At 44.8% G+C, this 15,602-nt stretch overlaps 1 protein-coding gene across 6 annotated transcripts in view; it reads left to right on the forward strand.

The window, feature by feature from the left end:
- AKAP13 (A-kinase anchoring protein 13) overlaps nt 1,598–15,602 on the forward strand; it is a 321,642-nt gene continuing 307,637 nt past the window's right edge. For all 6 annotated transcript variants that reach the window (XM_018066002.1, XM_018066004.1, XM_018066003.1 and 3 more), the window contains exon 1: nt 1,598–1,823. The gene's annotated coding sequence lies outside the window, so the exon portion shown is untranslated. The remainder of the gene's footprint in view (nt 1,824–15,602) is intronic.

Below are 15,602 nucleotides of genomic sequence, written 5' to 3' on the forward strand. Positions count from 1 at the left end.
CCTCTTTCACTTTCATCAAGAGGCTCTTTAGTTGTTCTTCGCTTTCTGCCATAACGGTGGTGTCATCTGCATATCTAAGGTTATTGATATTTCTCCCAGCAATCTTGATTCTAGCTTGTGCTTCATCTAGCCCAGCACTTCGCTTGATGTACTCTGCATTTAAGTCAAATAAGCAGGGTGACAATATACAGACTTGATAGTACTCCTTTCCCAATTTGGAACCAGTCTGTTGTTCCATGTGGGGTTCTACTGTTGCTTCTTGACCTGCATACAGATTTCGAAGGAGGTGTTTTCCTTCCCAGGGATTTGGGGTGGGGAAGGCTTGAGTGGGGCGAGGGCTGGTGAGAAGCCGACTGGCCGGCCTCAGATTGCTGGGGCCTACGGACAGGACGGCTCAGGGTGTGGGGCCAGAGGCGGTTGGGGCCCATTCCTGATGCCCCCGCCGAGACTGGAGGAGAAGAAAGAGCCCGGAGCTGCAGCGATAGAGGGCCAGAGGCTCTGTCTCCCATACAAACAGTAAGTATCTACAAAATCCCCACTCTGGTAGGAGCTTGACTGGATCAGGGTTTCACAAAAGATAGTCGCTTGCATCTTCACATTTTTGTGGGGCATATCGTTTGTAAGTATTTTAAGTTGATATAAAAATATGAAAATGTGTAAAAGTACACTAATCTTCATTGTACACTGGATGAATTTTCACCAAGTCTATACCTTTGTTATCTACCATCCAGATCAAAGTACCAAACGTGCCCAGCACCCGCCCTACACTTTCCAGCCAATAATGCTTCTCTCTCTAGGTAACCGCTGTTCTTGCTTTGATTACAATCAATTTGCACATCTCTGAACTTATATGAAGTTCACATAAACTGTGTCCATTTTTTACGTAAAGTTTTTCTCTAAGTAGATTCATTTTTATCTAAGAAACAACATAAATGAAATAATCGTTTGATGTGATAGGTGTTTCTCCCCAATATACACTAAAACTGACAACTTGCAAAATGAGCTTCTTCGTGTACCAAGAAGACCACATTTTGTTTCTCAAAAGCGACCAGATGATTTTTTATGTCCTTGCAACTTGAAGATTTGCAGTGAAAAGCCCAAAGTTCACGGAATACCCTGTCAGAATCCCGATGCCATCATACGCCAGCGACCCATCTAACTAAAACACTTGTTGAATACCTAGCAGCGACTCTCAAAGGCACTGCGCTCCACTCTCTGGAAAAGACCCCACTTTCTGATTTCAAGGGGAGGGAAAGAGAAGAGTAAATCATCTCAGGGTGTGTTATGGTAAGTGCTGCAGCTCAGGTGAGCACCCTGACACAGAGGAGCAGAGGAGAGGGTGGGTGAGCATATCAGTCGGCACCTCCACCAGCCACCCGACTTTGATCACTTCGCCGCAGCGCAGCAGCTGCGGTCAACCTCAGCCTTCCTTAGCAACCTGAGGGGCCGCCCAGGCGCCTTCCTATTAGCCGGGAGGGGTTTGATGGGCAGCTCTGCCGCGCAACCCCGGCGCGCAGCTCCTGGCGCCGCGGTCACTCACGGCGGGCTCGGAGGCGTTACCGCCCCCCGGGTGTCCCGCCCACCTCCCGAGCGGCGCGCGGCGCATGCGCGGGCTGTTTGGGGCTGTGGGGAGGGCTCGCGCCGAGCCGGAGCAGCTGCGGAGAGGCTGCTGGGCTCCGCCGAGGTCGCCGCTCCCGCTCCTCGCTTCGGCCGCCGCAGTTTCCAAGCCGCCGCCGGGGGAGCGGCCGCTTATTGTCTTTCTCCGCGGCCAAGGTGCGGAGCTGCTCCAGCTCGGCCCGCGGGGGAGCCCCGGGCACCGCACGGTGAGAGCGCGACTGAACTCGGCGGAGTTGGGGGAAGTTTTGCGGTTAGAGGAGGGGTCGCGGCGGGGAGCGCGGGCCGCTCCGGGAGGGGGCGCGGGGCTGCTGGGGTGCGGCCGGGGGCGCGCGCGGGCTGGGATGCATGGGCGCGGGGGATCGCCCCCCGGCTCCCCGCGCCTCAGCCCGGGCCCCCCATCACGCATTGTCTGCCCGGGGCCGCGGCGCGCCTCGCCGCTCCCGCAGCCCAACCCCGGGGCCGCCTCCGCTCCCGGGTTGGGGGGGCGCGGCCGATCCCAACCGGCTGCGATGCCCCCTTCCCGCGAGGCATCCTGGCGGGGCCCGGACCTCCGGGTCGGCTCCTCCGGGAGCGGGGGCCGCAGTCGCCCTTCGCCCCCGGGAGCTGCGGCTGCTCCGCGGGTCCCACCGGTCCGGGAGCCGGCGAACAAGTGCCGAGGACTCGAGGGAGCGGCTCTCGGGGGCTGCGGCGAGCGGTAAACACGCCGGACCGGGCCGGCCTCGCGGGGGCGCCCTGGGCGCCTGCTCCCGGGGGCGCGGCCGGAGCGCCCGCGCGGGTCGGAGACGTGCAGCCCGGCGGGACCCGCCTTGGGACCGTGGCCTGGGCTCCGCTCTCGTCGAGTTCAAGTGCAGCCAAACTTTGAAACCAGAGAATACTTTTTTTTTTTTTTTTTGGTAAATACCACTTACTGAACCCCTTTTCCTTCCCCCCTCTTCCCCCCCACCAAAGTCAACCAGTAGGTTAAACTTTTAAAATAAATATGGGGGAAGTCCTCAAGAGTTTTTCTATCAGAAGAAAGGATAGGGTTTTTTTTTTTCTTTTTTGGTAATAGTGCTTAGAACAAAATGACTCCGTAGCATTTAGTTTTCTAGATCTTAACTGTGAACTCAGGAGTTCACAAATGTAAGTTGGATTGAGCAATACTTGGTGTTCAGTCTGAGCTTTTTAACACTCCTCAGTGAAGTTATTTTGAGAGTTTGTTGCCGCAGGCATACGGAACTAAAGTAAAAAACGGTGCCTTTTTTCTCGTTCAGCAACCCCCTCCCCCGTTTTATTTTCATAAGTAACTTTTTCTATTTGTTTTTAAATCGTTTCATCCCCCAGATCAGGATAAACGCTGGAAAAATCACTTGGAAGAATCATTTTCAGCAAGTTTGTAAAGGAGCTGTGATAAATCATTGTTACAGTCCCGTAGCCTTCCGTGGTCTCTTGGGGATTTGCAGACGGCAAGCCCTGTTGTCAAGCTTTGGGTGCTTCGTTCTGCTGAATTCAGTTCATTTGGCTTATGAAGTCAGAATGATTCTGTTTAAATCCCCACGGTGGATCCAGCATAAATGTCTGTCAAATTGCGTGGTGGAAGAAAATGACCAGAATGTGTTTCTATCAATTGTTTTGTATTCCTTTGCCGTCTGTTAAATTAACAAGTAAACTTCGAACCAAACACCGTGCGGGTCAGTTTGCCTTTGGATTGGTTTCTCCTGTTGAGTGACCGATGTGAGGTGTGCCCTGGGTTTTTCTGGTTTCTTTGGCCTCATTTTGCAACTGTGTTCACCTGCCAAAGCTAAAGAAAAATGTCCTGATGGCATAAGCTTGGATTTTTGAAGTAAGCCACAAGGTTGGTTTTAGGAGTCATAATCCTTGCCCTTTGGGTTTTCCTTCCCAAAGTTGTGCAGCTTTAGATGGCTTGTGTGTAGGGGGTGGGGTGGGGGCTGGGAGGAGGGGTTGACAGAGGTTGGAAGGAGTTGTCAGGGAGGGACAAAATGTAAACAAACACTGCTTAGAACCTTAAGTGACAAGCAGATCAGTTCCTCTGCCTCTCTGATAGCATGTTATACATATCTTTTTTAAGGGTTTCTTGCACTTCATTTTTTTTTATATCTTTTTTTTAGGGTTTCTTGCACTTCATTTTTTTTTGCCTAACGACTAGTTACTGCATATGTAATATAAATGGACTCCTTTTCCAGCCTGTTGACTCCGGAGGGCTGTGATGAGTCTCAGCTGTGTGCCTCTTTGCTCAGAAGGAGTCTTAGCACAGGTGCTCAGGAGGTATTTGTATTGGGTGAAGTGGCTTGGTTGGTACTTCACCCGAACATGGGACGCAGAGGACCGCTGAACCTGAGGACTCGTTCACGGTGACAGCTTACTTGCAGGCCTGTAATGCGATTTACTGTACTTCATACAAGGATGTCTGACCTTTCCTGTTAACCCGTTAATTACTTCTTGAAAAGAATCGAGGTTTAAATCGTGTGCTGTGGATTTTGTAAAGTGGTTTCTGATTGGGGAAATTTCTCCCTTTTTTGTTGAAATGGCTAAGACTGCCCGGCACATCCATTCATTCACTCCCCTGCCTGTTTATACCTCTGTTGTGACCTGGGGAGGTAGCACAGTGTAGAAGAACGCACATTCTTTGAAATTAGGTAAATTTGAATTCAAATCCCCACCCTTCCGTTGACTAGGTGGGTAGCCTTGAGCAGGCAGGTCCCTTATCCCCTCTGAGCTTCGGCTTCCTACCGTGAAAGGTATAGTAACATACTTTAGAGCCTTCTTAGAAATAAATGAAGCTGTGTGATGATCGTCATAGTATGCCTGTTATCTGGTAGCTGTAATGACAGTGATTTGGGTACTTTTTTGAATGATTTAAAGCATGTTTAAAAGTCTGATGCATCTGAGCATACTGGTTTCACTGTTTTACATAAAGAGGGAACGCTTCTTAGGACACTCAAAACCGGTGCTGTGGGACAGCCCAGAGGGATGGGGTGGGGAGGGAGGTTGGGGGGGGTGTTCAGCATGGGGGACACATGTCCATCCGTAGCTGATTCATCTTGATGTGTGGCAAAAACCACCACAATATTGTAATTAGCTTTCAATTAAGATTAATTTTTTTTAAAAAAGAAATACATAGTGGCTGTTGTGAAATAATATGTGGTATTCCTACTGATAGTAATATATATAATTATTTGTTATGTTTTGATTTGTTAATTCTATAAAAGTAGTGCCCCTAGTATAACAGTTAAAAAAAAAAAGAGGGAATGCTTCTGGGAATTGAGTCTTAAATGCAATTTTTTAAAAGGTGAAGTTGAGCTGAACGTTAATAGAATTAGCAGTTTTATCTTCTCAATCAGTTGTTAATCTTTGAGTGGGCCTGGCAGTGTGACTCAGTAGGACAGAACTCTGCATTTACAGTGTTTAGGAAATGGTCAGAAATGGGTTGTTTTCAAGACTTGGAGTAGGGTATCTGAGTTATGTATTTCCAGCTCTTCTTCCTTATTTTACCTTAATTTTGAAAAATAGTTGATATGGATTATGACTGCATTTCTCAATCTTGCTTAAAATGGAACTGGCCTGTGGGTTAACAGAGGTGGTATTACTTCCTCTTCAAAAACGCTTTTGAAGGTGCCACCATTTGTGGGAGGAAGCAGTGATTTAAATCAGTTATACCAACGTATTTAGAAAATTCACAATATCAAGTGGAATAGATATATTCCAGAAATATTAACCTGTCGTGGCATTTCTGTATATTGAATCTCATCTTTCCATTTTTTAATAAAATAAAGGCAAAAAGTTAATCATGAAGGATTACAGTAAACCTTTAAAAATTATATTTGACCAGACTCACAGATGGAGGGGGAAAAACCAAAGCTGACAAAGCTAGATGAACCCACTTGGACTTTTGATAATTCCCTTTTAAAGTTAACGTTGCCGTGTGCTTGAATACACAGGGTTATTACTGGTGGGGACAAGCATCCATTTGGAAGCTGTGCTCCCAAGTCACTGTCAGGCTGTCTTACCCTCCGTCTGTGGGGAGAGAGGAGGAAGCTGTTGGTGGAAAGAAGTTAGCTTCCTTCACGTGTCTTCGCATTTGTGGTCCTGTAGTCCGCAGGGGTTGATGGGGACAGACTGAGTAGAAGATGGGTAGGTAACCCATCTTGGTCCGTCCTCGCTCAAAGAAGGCACCAGGAGGCCTGATACCGAGATACGCTGGTTGTTACGAGTGTTTGTGTAGGACAGTGGCGTATTTTCCTTTACTTCTTCAGAGCTGTGTTCAGAGCCCTGGAAAGGTGGGTGTCAGAGTGCCTGATGTGGCTGTTGGCATGGGGAGAAGGGATTTACCATTTATGTCCCTCAGTAAGCTCTCCTATTAGTAATCAGCCCTTTTGAAGTTTCACTTACGATCCTGTCGTAAGCCCGTGTTTGGCCACAGAAATCGTCTTTACCACTTCAAAAGGCTAGTTATTCCTGAATGGTTAGGAATTAAGTATGTTGCACTGTAATGAGTTAGTCTTCTAGACAGCTGAAGATGTCAAGCAAAGGAAAAGTACCTTGGAGTTAGGCAATGTAGTGTTCCATCGACCCAAGGCAATTGCTGGTGATGTCTGCTGAAAGCGTGTGATCCAGGACCGCATGGCTGACTTCCTGAGCTTCACCAGTTATTGGCAGTGTGTTCTTGAGGAGGCCACTTCATGTGTCTCAGACTTAGCATCCTTACTTATAAGGACAAATTTGATATTGTCATCCAGTCTCCTTCCTTCTACTGTCAGTGAGAAACTCCGGAGGTAAAACACTGCACAAGTGCTTTGTCTTATTGTAGTTTTGTTGGTTGGCTACTGGTTTGGATCAAATTCAAATCCTAGTATAAAATGGGAAAACATCTAATGAGGTTTATTGATTTTTTTCTTTATAAATATTATACCATTTCTTTTGCCTTTCTTAGGGAAATGGATACTTCTCACTTTCGCCTCTTTGCAGATTTCCTTTTACAATGCATTTGTTATGGGATATTTTTCTAAATTCAGTGCTTGCTGGGAGACCCACATTACTCTGAAATCACAGGAACTGACATTGGATCCCAGTACTTGAAGTCAGGTGAAACCACAATAAACAGTGAACAAAGAATGTCAGAATGTTTCAGAAGTGTACAAAAGAAGCTAGTCACTGTCTGATCTTTACTGACTCATTTTCTTAAAAAAAGGTTTACTCAAATCAGGGAATGTGCCTCTTATGTGTCAGATGTTATACTGTGTGTCTTGCATTTTATATGTGACTGAGCTGTGTGGCATGTAGGGTATTAGTTCCCAGACCAGGGATTGAACCCTACATTGGGAGCGTGAAGTCTTAACCACTGGACCACCAGGAAAGTCCTACATTTATTTCATTTTTGAAACAAATCAGTGAGGCAGGACTTACTGATTCATTCTAGGAGGGCTTCCCTGGTGGCTCAGATGGTAAAGAATCTGCCTCAATGCAGAAGACCCAGGTTCCTTGGATCAGGCAGATCCCCTGGGGAAGGAAATGGCAACCCACTCCAGTATTCTTGCCTGGAGAATTCCATGGACATAGGAGCCTGGCGGGCTACAGTCCATGGGGTCATAAAGAGTCGGACATGACTGAGTGAGTAACACTTTCAGGAGGGGGAAACACCCATGAAAATGATTTGACAGTGGTCACATAGTTTTAAATTTTGGTGCTAAAATTTGAATAATCTGAACTCACTTTATTCTGACTGCAAAGGGTATGCTTTTCCCATCATTAATGTCACCTGAAAAGAGTACAGTTTGTAAACAAATCAGGTTTGTTGAGTTGCTGTTTATGTGATAAAATGCACCCATTTTAAGTGTACAGAGTTTGACAAGTTTTGACGAATATATTCATGCATGTAACTTAACAGCACAATAAAGGTATAGAATGTTTCCATCACTCCAGAAAGTTCCTTTGTGTTCTCCAGAGAGTTCTGCCTCCACCCCTCACTCTGCTGCCTAGCTCACCATAGGCAGCCACCACTCTGCTCTCTGTCACCAGTTTTGTTTACAAACTATGGCCTGCAGACCAGATCTGCCCCGCTGTTTTTTTTTTTTTTTTAATTACTCTTTATTGGGACACAGCAGTGTTGCTTTGTTTCCATATCGTGTGTGGTTGCTTTGGTGCTACAGTGACAGCAGTTACAAGACACCCTGTGATCCACAAAGCTGAAAATATTTACTGTCTCACAGAAAAAGTGTGCTAAGCCTTGTTCTGTATAACTAATTATAATGATGACATTTGGACAATTCTGTTGTATTCAGTGCATATTCAGCTTTTCCTGTTTGTCCTCCAAATAGCTTTTTGTAGTTAATTAAAAAATCAGGATATTATTCCATTGCATGTGTGTGTGTATACGTGGGCACACGCACATTTGGACATAGTTCTGTGAATAGTGTTGCTATGAGCATGGCGGGGGGGCATGTATCTTTTTGGATTAGAGTTCTAAACTTTTCAAGTTAGTTGTCTTCTTATTACTGCCCCACCTGAAAGTAAAAAGACTTTGCTCTGTATTTTTCTCCTAGAATTATTATAGTTCAAAATTTTACAGTTTAGGTTTATGAATCACTTGAATCATTAATTTTTCTAATGGTGCAAAGTGTGGATTGAGATTAATTTTTTTTTTTTTTTTGCATGTGGGTGTGTGTAGTTGTTCCCAGCAATGTGTTTTGAAAAGACATCTTTCTCCATAGAATTGCCTTTGTGCCTTTGCTGAAAGCCACTTGATGATATATGTGTGGGTCTGTTCCTGGATTCTGGATTCTGTCATTTTGGTCTGTCTCTCATTTTTCTTTTACCACACTGTTGATTATTGTATCTATATAGTAAGTCCTGAAATCAGGTGGTATGAGTTCTCTAATTGAGTTATTTTTCAGAATTATCTTTGCGTATTCTAGTTGCTTTGCCTTTCCAATTACGTTTTACTTACTTATGTTTATTTATTTTTTGGCTGCACTTCAAAGCTTGTGGGACCCTACTTCCCTGACCAGGGATTGAATCTGGTCCCTTGACAGTGAAAGTCCTAACCATTGGGTCTCCAGGGAATTCCCCCCAAGTATATTTTAGAATCATCTTTTTTAGAAGAATCCTGCCAGGATTTCTGATTGGCCCTGTATTGAATCTGTAGATCACTTAGGGTAGAGTTGACAGCTTAGCCATATTGAGCCATGAACATGATTTATGATGTTCTATTTATTTCGACTTTTTTTTTTTTAGTTGTTAGTGTTTTGTAGATTTTAGTCATTGGATCTTGCATGTTTTTAAAATAAGATTAATATGTATTTCATATTTTCTGGTGCTGTTGTGAATGATGCTTTTAAAATTTCAGTTGCCTGTTGTTCATTGCTAGTCTGTAGAAATAGGATTGAATTATTTTATGCAGACCTTTTGTCTTACATACTTTCCTGGTGGCTCAGACGGTAAAGCGTCTGTCTACAATGCGGGAGACCCGGGTTCAATCCCTGGGTTGGGAAGATCCCCTGGAGAAGGAAATGGCAATCCACTCCAGTACTATTGCCTGGAAAATCCCATGGACAGAGGAGCCTGGCAGGCTGCAGTCCATGGGGTCGCAAAGAGTCGGTCGCGACTGAGCGACTTCACTTTCCTCTCCTTTGTCTTACAAACTTGCTAAACTTACGTGGGCTCTTGTTTGTAGACAGTAATGTCATTGGCACATACAGGAAGTTTGATTTCTTCTTTGCAGTCTATATGCCTTTTATTTCTTTTTCTTTATTGAACTGGCTAGGACCTAAGTGGACCTTTTCCTGATGTTAGGGGGAAAACATTCTTCTTTCACCGTTAACATGATGTTCTTTATAGTTTTTGTTTTTGTAATTGTAAGGGTGTTCTTTATCAAGTTGATAAAGTTCTGTTTCTAGTTTGCTGAGTTTTTATCATGAATGGGTACTGAATATTGTCACAGGCGTCTTCTGCATCTGTTGAGGTGATCATATATTTTTTCTTCTTTAATCAGTAGATATGGTGAATTACACTGCTTTTTCAGTGTTGAACTAGCCTTGTATTCTTTTGATAACCCTCAGTCATGATGTATTTTTATATATTGTTGGATTCAATTTGCTATTGCATCTTTTTTATTTGTCCATTAATGTTCCTTTAAAAAGTTCTTGGTCATATGTGTAATACTCATATCATAGTTGTTTAAGTCCTAGCTCATTAATTCCATTATTTGTTTCTATAGGCCTTTTTTTTTTTTTCTTTTTTTGGGTCACATCTTGGTAATTTCTTGTTAGATCCTAGAAATGGTGAACTTTAATTTGTTGATTGCTATTAATTGGTCCAAGTTAGATCAACCCTAGCTGTATCCTTCGACTCTCAGACTTGTTTCACCCCATTATTAAGGCATGAAGCCGCCATAGTTTTCACTGAAGAGTGATATGTTCTCCGTTCGCGCTGGTCTGACTCTCTGCCAGCCCTGAGTGAGCTCCGGGGTTATGTAGCATACGGCCCTTGGGTCACTCTTTCCTGCCCTTGTAGATTCACAGTGTGCACACACAGCTTATTATTCGTCATTAGACTCAAGCAGGCTTCTGTGCTGACTTCTGGAGATCCTTCTTCATGCAGCTCCCGCCTTTCTGGAACTCTGGTTTTTAGGTTCCTAAGCCTTCTCATACTCTTGGACTTCCTACTTCACAAGCCTGCCTTGCTCTGCTTGAGCTCCTCAAAGCACATGGTCCAGGGTGTGCCTCCAGGCTGAGAAAGCTGGTGCACGTGTGGAGGTCACCTCTTCCCAGTCCTGTGCTGATGGTGGTCCCGTGACTAAAAGGTGTTGCCATTTTGCCGTCCAATTTTTTGGTTGTTGGTGGCGGGTGGGAGCAGGAAGGAGTCTGGATCCAGGTACTCCATCATAGTTGCAAATTGAAATCCTTTGAAAGAGTATAATTTATTGATGATGCTTAAAATCTCCTTACAGGAGTCTTCAAGTCTTTGTGGGTGTAAATATCAAAGAAATGTTTGTTAAATGTCTGTGTAGCTAGCCTTTACTCTGTAGGGAATACAGAAGAAGTTATGTCCAACTGTTTGCGACCCTGTTAACTGTAGCCCTCCAGGCTCCTCTGTCCATGGGATTTCCCAGGCAAGAATATTGGAGTGGGTTGCCATTCCCTTCTCCAGGGGATCTTCCCAACCCAGGGATCGAACCTGGGTCTCTTGCTTGGCAGGCAGATTCTTTACTACCTCTATAATATATACGTGAGATTAATCAAAGATGTGAAATGCTCTAGTGATGAGCAGAAAAGTGGTCTGATACTTTCATATAACGATTCTTTCTTTTACATCTTTGTTTCTTAACCTGTACTTATAATTTCCTTCTATGGCACAGGATGAAGTGAGTCAGTGGGTAGAGTATTGGCTCTCTCAGATGTGTTTGGGGACTTATTTGCTCTGTGCCTTTAGGTAAATTGTCTCTGAAAATCAGCATTCTCTTTTGTAAAATAGGCATGTGACATACGTTGTAAGGTTGTTTGTTAATTTATTCAGCACACATTTGGGTGCCTTCTGTCGTCAAGCACTTTCCTAGGTGATGGGATTTCAGAGACAAAAGGCAGTTGCTGCCATCAAGGGGCTGACATCTTAGTGCGAGAAGCAGAACATAAACAGGTAGAAGGCCGGTCGTGACAACTGTAGGAAGAAGATGAAGAGTGTTCAGAACACTGGGAGAGGATGTCAGCTTCCTGAGGTGAGGCTCCTGAGAGAGACCTGAGGGAAGTGGTGAGAGCAGACCTGAAGGGCTCTGGATGTCCGCGTGGAAGGAGCATCGGGAGAGTGACCCTGAGGTGAGAGTGTGAACGTGCGGACGGGGGTGGAGGAGGGGGCGTGAGAGAAGAGCAGCGTATATGCAGCTAGCTGTTGCTGGTGGCTAGTCGCTGAGCTGTGTCCCATTCTTCCGCATGGACTCTCCAGCCTCCTCTGGCCTTGGAATTCTCCAGGCAGGAGTACTGGAGCGGGTTGCCGTTTTCTTCTCCAGGGGGTCTTTCTGACCCAGGGATTAAGCTTTGTCTGTTTCCCTGGGAGGCTGGGTTAAGCAAGATCAGTTCAGATCAGTCGCTCAGTCGTGTCCAACTCTTTGTGACCCCGTGAATCGCAGCACGCCACGCCTCCCTGTCCATCACCAACTCGCAGAGTTCACTCAGACTCACGTCCATCGAGTCAGTGATGCCATCCAGCCATCCCATCCTCTGTCGTCCCGTTCTCCTCCTGCCCCCAATCCCTCCCGGCATCAGAGTCTTTTTCAATGAGTCAACTCTTCGCATGAAGTGGCCAAAGTATTGGAGTTTCAGCTTTAGCATCAGTCCTTCCAAAGAATACCCAGGACTGATTTCCTTTAGAATGCACTAGTTGGATCTCCTTGCAGTCCAAGGGACTCTCAAGAGTCTTCTCCAATACCACACTTCAAAAGCATCAATTCTTTGGCGCTCAGCTTTCTTCACAGTCCATACATGACCGCAGGAAAAACCATAGCCTTGACTAGACAGACTTTTGTTGGCAAAGTAATATCTCTGCTTTTGAATATGCTATCTAGGTTGGTCATAATTTTCCTTCCAATGAGTAAGTGTCTTTTAATTTCATGGCTGCAATCACCATCTGCAGTGAGTCTGGAGCACCCCCAAGAAATAATAAAGTCTGACACTGTTTCCACTGTTTCCCCTGTTTCCCCATCTATTTCCCATGAAGTGATGGGACCAGATGCCATGATCTTCGTTTTCTGAATGTTGAGCTTTAAGCCAACTTTTTCACTCTCCTCTTTCACTTGCATCAAGAGGTTTCTTAGTTCCTCTTCACTTTCTGCCATAAGGGTGGTGTCATCATCATCTGCATATCTGAGGTTATTGATATTTATCCTGGCAATCTTGATTCCAGCTTGTGCTTCTTCCAGCCCAGCGTTTCTCATGATGTACTCTGCATATAAGTTAAATAAGCAGGGTGACAGTATACAGCCTTGACAGAGTCCTTTTCTTATTTGGAACCAGTCTGTTGTTCCATGTCCAGTTCTAACTGTTGCTTCCTGACCTGCATAGATAGGTTTCTCAAGAGGTAGGTCAGGTGGTCTGGAATTCCCATCTCTTTCAGAATTTTCCACAGTTTATTGTGATCCACACAATCAAAGGCTTTGGCATAGTCAATAAAGCAGAAATAGAGGTTTTTCTGGAACTCTTGCTTTTTCGATGATCCAGTGGATGTTGGCAATTTGATCTCTGGTTCCTCTGCTTTTTCTAAAACCAGCTTGAACATCTGGAAATGCACGGTTCATGTACTGCTGAAGCCTGGCTTGGAGAATTTTGAGCATGACTTTACTAGCATGTGAGATGACTGCAATTGTGCGGTGGTTTGAGCATTCTTTGGCATTGCCTTTCTTTGGGACTGGAATGAAAACTGACCTTTTTTTTCCAGTCTTTGGGCCACTGCTGAGTTTTCCACATTTGCTGGCATATTGAGTGCAGCACTTTCACAGCATCATCTTTCAGGATTTGAAATAGCTCAACTGGAATTCCATCACCTCCACTAGCTTTGTTCGTAGTGATGCTTTCTAGGCCCACTTGACTTCACATTCCAAGATGTCTGGCTCTAGGTGAGTGATCATACCATCGTGATTATCTTGGTCATGAAGATCTTTTTTGTACAGTTCTTCTGTGTATTCTTACCACCTCTTCTTAATATCTTCTGCTTCTGTTAGGTCCATACCATTTCTGTCCTTTACCGAGCCCATCTTTGCATGAAATGTTCCCTTGGTATCTCTAATTTTCTTGAAGAGATCTCTAGTCTTTCCCTTTCTGTTGTTTTCCTTTATTTCTTTGCATTGATCTCTGAGGAAGGCTTTCTTATCTCTCCTTGCTATTCTTTGGAACTCTGCATTCAGATGCTTATATCTTTCCTTTTCTCCTTTGCTTTTTGCTTCTCTTCTTTCCACAGCTATTTGTAAGACCTCCTCAGACAGCCATTTTGCTTTTTTGCATTTCTTTTCCATGGGGATGGTCTTGATCTCTGTCTCCTGTACAATGTCACGAACCTCCTTCCATAGTTCATCAGGCACTCTATGTATCAGATCTAGTCCCTTAAATCTATTTCTCACTTCCACTGTATAATCATAAGGGATTTGATTTAGGTCATACCTGAATGGTCTAGTGGTTTTCCCCACTTTCTTCAATTTAAGTCTGAATTTGGCAATAATGAGTTCATGATCTGAGCTACAGTCAGCTCCCGGTCTTGTTTTTGCTGACTGTATAGAGCTTCTCCATCTTTGGCTGCAAGGAATGTAATCAATCTGATTTCTGTGTTGGCCACCTGGTGATGTCCACGTGTAGAGTCTTCTGTTGTGTTGTTGGAAGAGGGTGTTTGCTATGACCAGTGCGTTCTCTTGGCAAAACTCCATAAGCCTTTGTCCTGCTTTATTCCATATTCCAAGGCCAAATTTGCCTGTTAGTCCAGGTGTTTCTTGACTTCCTACTTTTGCATTCCAGTCCCCTATAATGAAAAGGACATCTGTTTTTGGGGTGTTAGTTCTAAAAGGTCTTGTAGGTCTTCATAGAACCATTCAACTTCAGCTTCTTCAGCGTTACTGGTTGGGGCGTAGACTTGGATTACTGTGATATTGAATGGGTTGCCTTGGAGACGAACAGAGATCATTCTGTCGTTTTTGAGATTGCATCCAAGTACTGTATTTTGTACTCTTTTGTTGACCATGATGGCTACTCCATTTCTTCTAAGGGATTCCTGCCCACAGTAGTAGATATAATGGTCATCTGAGTTAAATTCACCCATTCCAGTCCATCTTAGTTCGCTGATTCCTAGAATGTCTATGTTCACTCTTCCCATCTCCTGTTTGACTACTTCCAATTTGCCTTGATTCATGGACCTAACATTTCAGGTTCCTATGCAATATTGCTCTTTACAGCATCGGACCTTGCTTCTATCACCAGTCACATCCACAGCTGGGTATTGTTTTTGCTTTGGCTTCATCCCTTCATTCTTTCTGGAGTTATTTCTCCACTGATCTCCAGTAACATATTGGGTACCTACCGACCTGGGGAGTTCCTCTTTCAGTGTCCTTTTATTTTGTCTTTTCCTACTGTTCATGGGGTTCTCAAGGCAAGAATACTGAAGTGGTTTGCCGTTCCCTTCTCCAGTGGACCGCATTCTGTCAGACCTCTCCACCATGACCCGCCCGTCTTGGGTGGCCCCACATGGCATGGCTTAGTTTCATTGAGTTAGACAAGGCTGTGGTCCATGTGATTAGATTGGCTAGTTTTTTGTGATTATGGTTTGTGTGTCTGCCCTCTGATGCCTCTCGCAACACCTACTGTCTTACTTGGGTTTCTCTTACCTTGGACAAGGGGTATCTCCTCACGGCTGCCCCTCCTGACCTTGGACGTGGAGTTGTTCCTCTTGGCGGGGTGACCTAAAACACCTTGAATATTTGTGCCCAAGGGAGTTAAGACTCCAAATCTGTTGAAAACTTTTCTCCTCTGAGCATGATAAAAGTGTTACCAGTGAAATCTTTTGTTCATTTTCAGTCTCAAAGGATATCAGTTCAGTTCAGTCACTCAGTTGTGTCCGCCTCTTTTCGGCCCCATGGACTGCAGCACGCCCGGCCACCCTGTCCATCACCAACTCCTGGAGCTTGCTCAAACTCATATCCATCTAGTTGGTGATGCCATCCAACCATCTCATCCTCTTTCATCTCCTCTCCTCCTGCCCTCAATCTTTCCCAGCATCAGGGTCTTTTCCAGTGAGTCAGTTCTTCATATCAGGTGGCCAAAGTATTGGAGTATCAGCTTCAGCATCAGTCCTTCCAATGAATATTCAGGACTGATTTCCTTTAGGATGGACTGGTTGGATCTCCTTGCAGTCCAAGGGACTCTCAAGAGTATTCTCCAACACCACAGTTCCAAATGATCAGTTCTCGGTGCTCAACTTTCTTTATAGTCCAACTTTCACATCCATTCATGACCACTGTA

This window comes from Capra hircus, chromosome 21, assembly GCF_001704415.2.
Source record: "Capra hircus breed San Clemente chromosome 21, ASM170441v1, whole genome shotgun sequence".
NCBI classification, from domain to species: Eukaryota; Metazoa; Chordata; class Mammalia; order Artiodactyla; family Bovidae; genus Capra; species Capra hircus.